The sequence below is a fragment of the Triticum aestivum genome, chromosome 3D (genome assembly GCF_018294505.1).
Source record: "Triticum aestivum cultivar Chinese Spring chromosome 3D, IWGSC CS RefSeq v2.1, whole genome shotgun sequence".
NCBI classification, from domain to species: Eukaryota; Viridiplantae; Streptophyta; class Magnoliopsida; order Poales; family Poaceae; genus Triticum; species Triticum aestivum.
Genome location: NC_057802.1, coordinates 302,116,375 through 302,129,491, shown reverse-complemented (window position 1 = coordinate 302,129,491; position 13,117 = coordinate 302,116,375). Strand labels below are relative to the sequence as shown.

Sequence of the window (13,117 nt, the reverse complement as noted above, 5' to 3'; positions counted from 1 at the left end):
CATGGCATGGCAAGAACATTTTCTACATGCAAAACTATCAAGGATGCATAAGAAGAACGGTATGCACGGAGCCACGGTTCTACCGGAACGAAGGGTTACGATAACGGGAAGCAAACAATGGAGGCATGAATGATATGGGCAAAATCTTGGTAATCCAAGCATGCCACTGGAAAGATTGGAAGATCTCGGTTGAAATGATATAAAGACCATCGAAAACGGATGCACGGAACTCAAACGGTGAGTAATATGATATGCAATGCAAAACTATCAAAACAGCGACATGCCAACTTGGATGCATCACATGAATATGCAACAGGGCTTTAACATGAAAGCAAAAGGCATGGCAGTGAAGTATATGACAAACACTACAAAACATGATTACTGAACTATTTCTAAAACTCACTAGAACATCACCAAAATAACATGGCAAACTGACAAATGATAACAGTTTTACAGAATTGGTGCAAATACTGATCATGGCAGAAACAACATCAGGTTGCAATGTTTAGAGCTAGTAAACTACATGTTACAGGAACATATCATGGCAAACTTGAGCATGGCATGCTAGTACTAAGTGCACTTAACAAAACTCCCTCACTGAATATGTTCCAGAAACTCATAGATTTGATGCTAGCTTCAATGCAAAATGACAAGTTATGCTGAAAGTTTCAGACCTAGCAAAATAAACATGGCATGGCAGAACAAATTCATGTAGGCATGTTTGCAAGCTTGTTGCACTCACTACAATGCAATAAGTAAAATAACAAAGCAAAATAAAATGAAGCCAAAAAGGATAGACCCACATGGAATTAGATCATGAACAAAGTTGGATACATGCCAAAATGGGAAGTGTTACAAATGGGGTGTTACAATCTCCTCCACTACAAGAAGATCTCGTCTCGAGAACTAAGAAAGAAAGAAATTGGGATATTCGAAACGGAGATGATCCTCACGTTCCCAAGTTGCTTCTCGGTCGGAATGGTGAGACCACTTAACTTTAAGGAACTTGATCGACTTGTTGCGAGTTTTGCGTTCGGTTTCTTCAAGAATGGCAACGGGATTGAAAGTGCGTTATATCGACTAGAGGGGGGGTGAATAGGCGGTTTTTATGAATTCTTCATTGAGGAATTTACCGGTGAGGAAATTCCTTAGCGAAGAACTACTAGCAGCGGAATAAGTACTCAAGAGTAAACATATCAGAACAAAAGCATGGTCATCATGATGAAATGAAGACAAGAACAGAGTACAGAAAGCGTAATCACATGATAGCACAGGATGAAGACAAACAGACTGAAGAAATTGAACTGAGGAAATTGAGAAAGTCTTCAGTCAAAGTCTTCAAACACAGATATGACAAGCACACAACACAGTAATGAGGAAATGAAAGAGTTGAGGAAATAGAACCGGTAAGCTTGGTGAAGACAATGATTTGGTAGACCAGTTCCAACTGTTGTCTCAGTTGTACATCTGGTTGGAGCGGCTAGGTATTTAAACCTGAGGACACACAGTCCCGGACACACAATCCTCACCGTATTCTCCTTGAGCTAAGGTCACGCAGACCTCGCCCAATCACTCGTGGTAAGTCTTCAGGTGACTTCCGAACCTTCACAAACTCGGTCACTCGGCAATCCACAATTCCTCTTGGATGCTCTAGACCATGACGCCTAACCGTCTGGAAGAAGCACAATCTTCAAAGGTAACAAGCATCGGATCCACGCAGGATCAATCTCTTCAGTGATGCTCAATCACTTTGGGTTTGTAGGTGTTTGGGTTTGGGTTTTCCTCACTCGATGATTTTCGCTCAAAGTCCTCGGAGGATGGGATGCTCTCAAATGACAAGTGTCAGTTTCTCTCGGAGCAGCCAACCAGCTAGTGGTTGTAGGGGGCGGCTATTTATAGCCTAGGGAGCAGCCCGACATGATAAGACATAAATGCCCTTCAATGATATGACCGTTAGGTGGATAAGATATTTTGGGACAGCTGGCGCGTAGCACAGCAACGGTCGGAAATTTGAGTCTCAAATTCCTCAGGGCTATCATGTTCCTCACTGTGTAGGCAATCCGCACTGGCGAATTCCTAACTCCTTAGTCAGACCAAATTCCTCAGCGACCACAAGAACTTCGTCTCTGTCACTGAAGAAATTGACTGAACTGTATGAGATTTCCAATGGTTTCACTCGAAGGGATTGGTAGGTGTAGGATTTTGAGTTGAGCATCACATGGAAATTTTTCCTTAGTATTTCCTCGACCCCCTTTAACAGTACGGTGTTTCCTATGACTCAAGAAAGAGAAAATGAAACTACGAAAACAAAAAGTCTTCACGCTTCATGTTCCTCAAATGAATACCAAGTCTTCAAGGTCACACCAATTTCTTCACTTTCAAAGTCTTCAGAAAGTCTTCAGAAATCCAAAGTCTTCAGTCGAAGAACTTCATTTTTAGGGGTTGACTTTCTCTGTAAATATCAAACTCCTCATAGACTTATAGACCTGTGTACACTTATAAACACATTAGTCCCTTAACCTATAAGTCTTCAATACACCAAAATCACTAAGGGGCACTAGATGCACTTACAATCTCCCCTTTTTGGTGATTGATGACAATATAGGTTAAGTTTTCAATGGGGATAAACATATGAAGTGTAAATACTGATATTGAGGAATTTGATTGCAAGATATAGAAGAACTCTCCCTGACGATGTGCATAGTGAGGAATTTGCTTTTGAAGCAATGCACACTTGAAGAGTTGAATCATGGGGGTCTCCCCCTATATCTTGTAATTCATACACGCATTTGACAGAGTATATGAAGAATTTGAAATGCATGATGAAATATGGTGACTGATGTAATTCAGCATGCGTGCAATAACATTAACGAGGAATAAGCATGCAGAAGAACATAGCAAAAGTATCAGACCACCATCGGGTTTAAGTTTACAACTCGATCAGCAAAGTCATTAGAAGAACGAGAGTTGTAACTTAAGGAAAAAAACGCCCATATAGGATAGACCCGCTTGAAGACTAACTCAAATTTCTCCCCCTTTGTCATCGAATGACCAAAAGGATCGAAAATGAGGACTAACGCCCCTGAAGAATATCAAGTTGATGAAGGAGCGCCAGCGTTGTTGGGGTCGTTTGTTGATGTAGGGCCTGCCGCAGTGTCGTCCAAGTCTTCATGCTCATCGGTGTCGCGCGATGAAGAATAGGAGCTGGCCACCAAGGAAGGAACCTTGACCTTCTTGTATTTCTTCGGTGGAGGTGCAGACCAGTCAAAGTCTTCCTAGAGACCCATGTTCTTCAGATCTTCTTCACCATATACATGTGACAGAATAGCCCAGGTGCGACCGGAGACTTCATGGAGGTAGTAATGATTTTTCTCCACTGCATTATGTGTAGCAGTCATGTTGTGAAGAATTGAACCAAACTGACGCTTAACCCATTTATGGTTTTGATCCACCTTCTGGTGAAGACTTAGCAGAAGCTCACGGTCAGTCATCACACGAGGAGCAGTGGCTTGAGGATTTGGCTTGGAGGCATGGACAACAGAATCATGAGTGGCAGAGTCATCATTGGTGGAATAAGATGCAGTTTTGCAAAACTGACCATCCAATGGACGAATGCCTTCATCAATGACAGCAGGAGCCTTGCCCTTTTCATCAGCTGAGGAATAGGTCCGCTTGAGGACTTCAATCGGGGGCAAGTAGCTGAGGTGATTCTGAAAATCAGCCTTGTAGTTGAGTGAAGACCTTGTCCTGAGGAATCTCATAATCCAAGGTGCATAAGGCTTCAGCTCAAACGGAGAAAGAGCAACATTTGCCACAGTCCTCATGAAGAAATCATGATAGTTGACGGGTATGCCATGAATGATGTTGAATACCAGATTCTTCATGATGCCAACAATTTCCTCATCAGATGAGTCGTGGCCTTTGATTGGACTCATAATCTTCGTCAGAATGCGATAGACTGTCTTTGGTACATACTGCAATTCCTTCACGAGGAATTTTGTCCTTGAGGCTTGACCAGGTTTTAATGGCTTCATCAGCACTTGCATATAGTGATCTGTAAGCTCAGGCTCTTGGTACATGCAACGAGATCCTTCAGGTGGAGGACTGATGGGCAGGGCGTGAAGTAATTCAGAGGCCGGTGCTTTGTAGTGAGTGTTTTCGGTCATCCAGTCCAAAACCCAGGAGTTCACATCGTCAACATCTCCTGTGTGTGAAGTGTTGCATAGAATTGAAGAATGAGCTCTTCGCTCCAATCAACTATATCTGTGCAAAAGTTGAGAAGGCCTGTGTCATGAAGCACACTGAGGACAGGTGTGAAGCATGGTAGTGATTCCATGTCCACATGAGGAATATGCTCGTGGTCGAAGACTTTGTCCTTGTTGAAGAGCACTGAGGAATAGAAGTTTGCCTGGCTGGCGGTCCAGAAGCGCTTCCTTCTAAGACGAGCAGAATCATAGGGATTGTAGTCAGTGAAGAACACGTGCTCGCCGAAGAAATCATCAGCCTTGAATTTCTGCTTCTTTGAGAATGGATCCTTTGGCTTGGGCTGAGGAGTGTCAGTCAATTGCATTATTACCTCAGGAATCGCAATCTCATGCTCCATAGGCTGAGGAATTTCAGCTTCTTCTTCAGTGACAGCCTGGGTCTTCAATTCTTCATTTACATTTTCTTTAGCACTAGTGGCTGGAATTTCTTCATGGACAGACGGTGTGGCATGTGGTTCATCAGATCCCATTTGTACTGTAGTTACTGGGGACTGAGGAATTTGTTGCAATGGTGTGAAGAGTGGAGAGTTGGGGTGGTGACTTTCCCAAAAGTCATCATTTAGCACGGGTGTGGTACATCCAATGTCCACATATTTATCTTCCATTTCTTCGACGCCGGTGAAAGGATCGATATAGTTGACTAGATGGGGGGGGGTGAATAGGCAACTAACAATTTTTTAGCTTTTCTTTACCAAATTAAAGTTTGCATCAAAATAGGTTGTCTAGATATGCAACTAAGTGAGCAACCTATATGATGCAACGACAACAAGCACGCAAGCAAGTAAGAGATATAACACAAGTAAACTAGCTAAAGTAAAGGAACGAGATAACCAAGAGTGGAGCCGGTGAAGACGAGGATGTGTTACCGAAGTTCCTTCCTTTTGAGGGGAAGTACGTCTCCGTTGGAGCGGTGTGGAGGCACAATGCTCCCCAAGAAGCCACAAGGGCCACCGTATTCTCCTCACGCCCTCACACAATGCGAGATGCCGTGATTCCACTATTGGTGCCCTTGAAGGCGGCGACCGGACCTTTACAAACAAGGTTTGGGGCAATCTCCACAACTTAATTGGAGGCTCCCAACGACACCACAAAGCTTCACCACAATGGACTATGGCTCCGCGGTGACCTCAACCGTCTAGGGTGCTCAAACACCCAAGAGTAACAAGATCCGCTAGGGATAAGTGGGAGGAATCAAATTTCTCTTGGTGGAAGTGTAGATCGTGGCCTTCTCAACCAATCCCGAGCAAATCAACAAGTTTGATTGGCTAGGGAGAGAGATCGGGTGAAAATGGAGCTTGGAGCAACAATGGAGCTTTTGGGGGAAGAGGTAAGTCAACTTTGGGGAAGAAGACCCCTTTATATAGTGGGGGGAACAAACCAACCGTTACCCCCCTTCTGCCCCGAAGAGAGCGGTAGTACCGCTGTGCCAGCGGTACTACCGCTTGGCCCACAGCGGTACTACCGCGGAGGGAGGGCGGGAGCGGTACTACGGCCCCCCACAGCCGCGGCCAGTACCGTAAAACCCGACACGAAAAAGGAGCCCTCGAATCGAGGCGGTACTAGCACGAGACCACCGCGGTACTATGGCTTGGGGCCACTAGCGGTACTACTGCTCTGGAGCGGTACTACCGCTCCCAGAGCGGTACTACCGCTTGTGGCACCCAAGCGGTACTACCGCTCCGTCCCGCGGTACTACCGCTGGGACCAGAGTTAGTACACACATGGGGGCTACTAGCGGTACTACTGCTCTGGGCGGTACTACCGCTCCAGAGCGGTACTACCGCTTGTAGCACCCAAGCGGTACTACCGCTCTGGCCCGCGGTACTACCGCTGGGACCAGAGAGGGCACAAAGAGAGGAGACCCAAGCCCATCATCGAAACGGAAAGGCTCGGAGGGAGGGGCAAAGGAAGTGTACGTGATGAATCCGCCCTAGCCTTTCCAAACGGACCCCCTCTTGATAGTACGGTGATCCCTATGAAACTAGTCCACCAAACTAATCCGAAAGGACTACACCGTCTTCGCTTTAAGCTCCGAGGGGAGGAAATCATCTCGTGCCAAAAGGATGAATCTCTGAAAAACACTCAACGCACATGATTAGTTCGCAAAAGCATTGTCATCAATCACCAAAACATCTTAGGGATAAATATGCCCTTACAATCTCCCCCTTTTTGGTGGATTGATGACAATACGGGATTTGCACAACTGGGAAAAAAACAAAGGACATAAGTAAACCCCAAATCTCTAAAATATAGACAGGCTCCCCCTAGATGTGTGCCATCAAGATAAGTGCTTTGAACTGCACGACACACATACTAGGATCAACACTCCCCCTGTATTTTAGAGACCAACAACCTAAGCGAGATACAAGATAGCAGGATATATAACATAATGAAGCATATAACTCATGAGATATCAAATGACTAGAGACAAAGATAAAGATATGATAATGATAGGGTAGCATATGTCTCACACCATATGACTCGAACTAAAGTCTCACTGAACACAAAACCAAGCAAAGCACAAGGTCCAAGCAAAGCACAAAGTAGCACATAACGAAAGCACAAAGGCAAAGACACACTCGCAACACAACGACGCAAATCCCTAAACTCTCTCCCCCTTTGGCATCGAGACACCAAAAGGGGCAAAGAGCTAACCTACGGCTCCAGGTGAGAGCATGCTGAGGATCTCGAACATCAGGACTCTGCGTGATCATCTGCACCGCCGTCCTCGCCCAGAAACTGCTCGGCATCTGAGTCGGTCCACGGACAGTGCTGCTGGATCCACTCCTCCTCCTCAGTAATCTGACCCTCTGAGCCGCTGGTGACTGTCGCACCCATCTGACGCATCAGCTCCTTGTGACGTCCTCTTGCCTTCTTCTCAGCCACATGTGTCATGTACTGACCATGAGACTCCATGCAGAACAGCTTCTTCATCTTGCGTTTGAGCTTCTTTGCCCAAGAGGGCTCTACTGCAGAAGGATCTGTCCCAGGAGGCACATAATCCTCATCATCATCACCGGCATCAGCCTCGTCCTCGGTCTCCATGGCAGCAGCAGAAGATGGAGCTCCAAATCTACCCCAATTATCCTTCTTCCTCAGACGCTTGATCTCATGAGAGACCAACTCTCCAGTTTCCAGCTGCTCCTCAGGATAGGTATGTCTCCAGGCCCTCTCAATAAGCAACATGATGAACGGACCATAAATTGGGCACTTGCGCTCAGAAACAGCCGCCAGAAGCTCAGACCACATGACGTGAGAGATGTCCAGGGACTCGCCGGTGTTTGCGTCCTTCTCACGCCGGCAGAAGAGAAGCATGTCCACAAGGTAAGAGTGTACCATGTCCAGATTCCCAATACGAGGGAAGAGAGTCTCGCGGAAGATACGGTGAAGGATGTCCAGATAGGTAGACAACTCATAGGTTTCCTTCCTAGTCTCAGGGTGGACCTTCCGAGTACAGTAGGGCCAGAGGGCTTGCTTGTGAGTGGAGGTGACATTTTGGTGAGGACGAAAGCCAACTGGAGTCTCGAGCCCTTGATCTTCCACCTCAAGCAGCCCCATGAAGGCCTGCCACTTGATAGCTAGCACCTTTCCATTTGTCATCCAAGTCAGAGTCCTGTCTGCATCAGTTCCTAGGTGAACAGTGGCAAAGAACTGTGCCAGCAAATCTGCATCAAAGTCCTTGTTGAACTGCATGATCCTGAGAATGTTCAACTGAGAGCACATCTGTAGGGCATCACCAAAGTACTCAAGGTCCTTCTCCATAGCATCTGTGTTGATGGAATGAACATTGACAAAGAGATTCTTCTTAGCCTTGATCACATCAAAGTATGTGGCATACTAAAGCCGGTTCTAGAACGGGCGATTGACAAGATTGGGTTCTTGGTCTTCCTCATAGGGGTTGCGCCGACGCCTGTCCCAGAATTCCTTGCTAGACATCTCAGTCACTTTCTTGCCACTTGGCTTCGGTTGGCTGGAAATCTTCTTCTTGCGAGGAGGATTAGCACTTGAGGAAGCACCCCCTGCTGGCTGTGGAGCACTGGAAGAACCACCTACAGTCTCAGATGAGCGGTACCGCTTCGACGTTGAACGCCCGGGGTTGACACGGCAGACTTGCTGCTCAGGATGTTCATCACCTGGAACCAAACACATGGACACAAGAAACAACCAGAAGGAACGATCAAAACCAAATAAACACAACAAATATGGATCAACATGTGGTAGGAAACAATGGAACTGGGCATCCAGCGGTAGTACCGTGCCTGCTCAGCGGTAGTACCGCTTAGCCACATAAGCGGTAGTACCGCTCCGTGGAGCGGTAGTACCGCTCCAGCGGTAGTACCGTGCCAGATGGGCGGTAGTACCGCCCGAGACGGGGCACGGCAGATCCCTACTGCCGTGGTCAGATCCGGCACTACCGGGGATGCCAAATTCAAAAATAAACCTACCAAACATCAATCCAAAGAGTCTAGTTGCCTTCTCCAACCTACTCAAGCCTAGATTTGTCCAAAAATCTAGAGATGCAACTACTATTGCCCCTAAAACGCGAGATCTGAAAACTAGACAAGAAGAGAAGAGGAACGGGGGCAATACCGGCATCCATGGCAAGAGGACGAGGTGGGGATCGACTCCAGCGAAGGAAATGGAGAGGAACGGTCCAGAGACGGAGGGCCGCCGGAGCCTTCCCGCGGCGAGATGGTGCTGGAGAGAGAGGAAGAGGAACCAGGGGACGAAGCAAATGGGTATGGGGTGGAGGAAACCACCCCTGCCCACGACTTAACCCCCTGGCCCCGCCCCTCAGCGGTAGTACCGTGATGAGGGGCGGTAGTACCGCTTAGCCGTATAAGCGGTAGTACCGCTCCGTGGAGCGGTAGTACCGCTCCAGCGGTAGTACCGCTCCTGCACAACGGTAGTACCGCCCAGCGCAACTCAAACCAGACTCAACACATATGGTGCAAAACGAAAGACGGGAAACAAGGGCAGGAAGACCAACAAGAGCACTAGCAAGAGAACAAGAATCACACGCCTCTATACGAGAGGGCGGTGGCCGAGGCCACCTATGTTTGAGTCACTTGGTATGGCACCGCGAAGAATTATCCTTGGGCCCATGACCAAAGCTCGTCTTTGAAGCACAAGTACCATCAAAAATGGCTAATGTGAAAGAGTGAGATCAGTTTATGCATTGTGGGGGGAGGGAAAGTTCATTGAGAGAACAACACTCCCCCTACGTCCATGCCTACACCTAGACAAGAAAGCACAATGAATGTGAGGGGTGTGCAAAGGTTCAAACCACATTGCTCGAATCAATGATATTTAGCTCATGCCTTAACTCGCGAAATCTTGCTTCATCCAATGGCTTCGTGAAAATATCTGCAAGGTTATCATGAGTGTTGACATAGTTGAGCTCGATCTCCCCTCGCCTAATATGATCCCGAATGAAGTGATACCGAATCTCAATATGCTTTGTCTTGAAGTGTTGCACCGGGTTGAGAGAAATCTTGATAGCACTTTCATTGTCACACCAAAGAGGCACTTTGTCACAAATGACACCGTAATCCTTTAAAGTTTGCCTCATACATAAGAGTTGTGCACAACAACTTCCGGCCGCCACATACTCCGCTTCGGTGGACGAGAGAGACACACAACTTTGCTTTTTAGAAGACCAACTTACCAAAGAGAAACCAAGAAATTGGCACCCTCCGGAAGTGGACTTCCTATCCACTTTGTCTCCCGCCCAATCGGAGTCCGAATAACCTACAAGCTTGAAGTTTGCTCCTCTTGGGTACCATAGGCCAAAGTTTGGGGTATGAGCCAAATATCGAAAGATTCGCTTGACCGCCACAAAGTGGCTTTCCTTAGGTGCGACTTGAAACCGTGCACATATTCCCACACTCAACATGATATCCGGTCTAGATGCACAAAGGTAAAGCAAGGATCCAATCATAGAGCGATATACCTTTTGATCCACCGCTTTACCATTGGGATCAATGTCAAGTTGGCACTTGGTGGGCATTGGAGTGGAAGCCGGCTTGACATCACTTAGCTTGAATCTCTTTAGCATGTCTTGAGTGTATTTGGCTTGGTTGATGAAGGTTCCTTCTCTTCTTTGTTTGATTTCGAATCCGAGAAAGAACTTCAACTCTCCCATCATAGACATCTTGAACTTTGAGGTCATGAGAGCGGCAAATTCTTCATTGAAAGCTTTGTTAGGGGAACCAAAAATAATATCATCAACATATAGTTGGCACACAAACAACTCCCCTTTGACCTTCTTAGTAAAAAGAGTGGGGTCGATTTTCCCGATTTCGAATCCACGATCTTGTAACAACTCCGTAAGATGCTCATACCACGCACGTGGGGCTTGTTTAAGGCCATAGAGTGCCTTGTGGAGTTGATACACATGATCGGGGAAATAGGGATCTTCGAACCCGGGGGGTTGTTTGACAAATACCAACTCATTTATGGGACCATTAAGAAAAGCACTCTTCACATCCATTTGTTGCAAAGTGAAATTATGATGAGAAGCATAAGCGATCAACAAACAAATAGATTCAAGGCGAGCAACGGGGGCAAAGGTTTCACCGTAGTCGATACCCTCGACTTGGGAGTAGCCTTGTGCCACCAAACGAGCCTTGTTGCGAACAATGATTCCATGAGCGTCTTGCTTGTTCTTGAATATCCACTTGGTTCCAATGACATTATGATTCCCGGTTGGCCTTGGCACTAACTTCCACACTTGGTTATGTTCGAAGTTGTTGAGTTCTTCATGCATGGCGTTGAGCCAATCCGGGTCCTCAAGCGCTTCATAAACCTTTTAGGGTTCGACACAAGAAACAAACGCATGATGTTCACAATAGTTTGCTAATTGTCTACGAGTGCTTACCCCCTTTCTTAGGCTTCCAACCACATTCTCCATGAGATGAACTTTGGTGGTGAGCTTGGAAGCGATCTTAGCGGCACGACGCTCCAATTCCTCCTCGGAAGTGAAGTGAGGAGGGGTTACTTGATCATCTTGAGCATCGTCTTGAGCTTGTTCTTGATCTTGAACTAGCTCGAGGGGAAGAACTTGACCTTGGGCATCATTTAGTGGATCACCACCATCTTGAGGTTGATCTTGCCCTTGATCTTGTTCATGAGGTTGAGGGCCTTCACTTTGTTCTTCGGAAGCGTGTGGGTCTTGGGTTGGTGATGGCTCCACTTGAGTGGAGCATTGTCCTTCTCCTCCGGCCACAAGGGGTTCCTCAATGGGTAGGATATATCCAATACCCATTCTTCTTATGGCTTGGGGAGGAATTTCATCACCTACATCACAAGTACCACTTTGCTCCACTTGGGAGCCGTTATTTTCATCAAACTCCACGTTACACGTCTCCTCAATAAGTCCCGTGGACTTATTGAGAACACGGTAAGCATGGGAGTTTGTAGCATAACCAACAAATATGCCCTCATGAGCTCTAGTCTCAAATTTAGACAAACAAACACCTTTCTTGAGAATGAAACACTTACACCCGAACACCCGAAAGTACTTGAGGTTGGGCTTGTTACCGGTGAGGATCTCATATGGAGTCTTGTTCAAGCCTTTGCGAAGATAGAGCCGATTTGAAGCATGACACACGGTGTTGATGGCTTCGGCCCAAAAGTTGTATGGAGACTTGAACTCCGCCATCATGGTCCTTGCCGCATCCATCAACGTCCGATTCTTCCTCTCCGCAACACCATTTTGTTGAGGGGTGTAAGGTGCGGAATATTGATGCTTGATCCCCTCATCACTGAGAAACTCATCCAAGGTGTAGTTCTTGAACTCGGTGCCGTTGTCACTTCTTATTGTCAAGATCTTTGCATTGTGTTGACGTTGGGCTTCATTTGCAAAGTCAATGACTGTTTGTTGGGTCTCACTCTTCCTCTTGAAGAAATACACCCACGTGTATCTAGAATAATCATCCACAGTTACCAAGCAGTACTTTCTACCCCCAAGACTATCAAAGGATGGAGGCCCAAAGAGATCCAAATGAAGGAGCTCCAACGGCCTCTTCGAGTAGATAAGAGTTGTGGGAGGGTGAGCCTTCTCATGAAGCTTTCCTTCGATACAAGCACTGCAAGCACGATCTTTGGCAAAACTAACGTTCGTTAGTCCACGGACATGGTCCCCCTTGAGAAGACTTTGCAAAGATCTCATATTGACATGGGCTAAACGGCGATGCCAAAGCCATCCCACGTCAACTTTAGCCATTAGGCATGTCGCGGTCTTAGTGGGTTGCTCCGAAAAGTTAATCACATAGAGACCGTTCTTGACATGCCCAACAAAGGCTACTTTAAGAGTCTTGCTCCACAAGAGGGCCACGGTATCAATATCAAAGAAGGTGGCAAAGCCCATGATAGCAAGTTGACGAACGGAAAGTAAATTGTATGCAAGGGACTCAACTAGCATGACCTTCTCGATTGTGAGATCATGAGAAATGACAACTTTGCCGAGTCCCAATACCTTAGAAGACGAGGCATCACCCCACTCGACATTGGTGGGCATAGATGGAATCTTGTGCACGTCCACCACCAAGTCCTTGCTTCCGGTCATATGATTTGTAGCTCCACTATCGAGCAACCATGATCCCCCACCGGAAGCAAACACCTACAAGAGATCAATGCTTGGTTTTAGGTACCCATTTTGTAATGGGTCCTTTGATGTTAGCAACAAGGGTCTTAGGAACCCAAATAGACCATTCAATGTACTCATGAGGAGAACCAACGAATTTGGCATAAACATGCCCATCACTAGCACGGCATAACACATAAGAAGGATTAAAGTCGTCGGCTTTGTTGGAAGGAGTGGCATTGCTCTTCTTGACACCGCCACCCTT

General features: G+C 46.6%; 1 pseudogene; it reads right to left on the bottom strand.

The window, feature by feature from the left end:
- Nucleotides 1-410: 410 nt before the first annotated feature.
- Nucleotides 411-13,117, bottom strand: part of LOC123076276 (uncharacterized) — a 39,443-nt pseudogene continuing 26,736 nt past the window's right edge.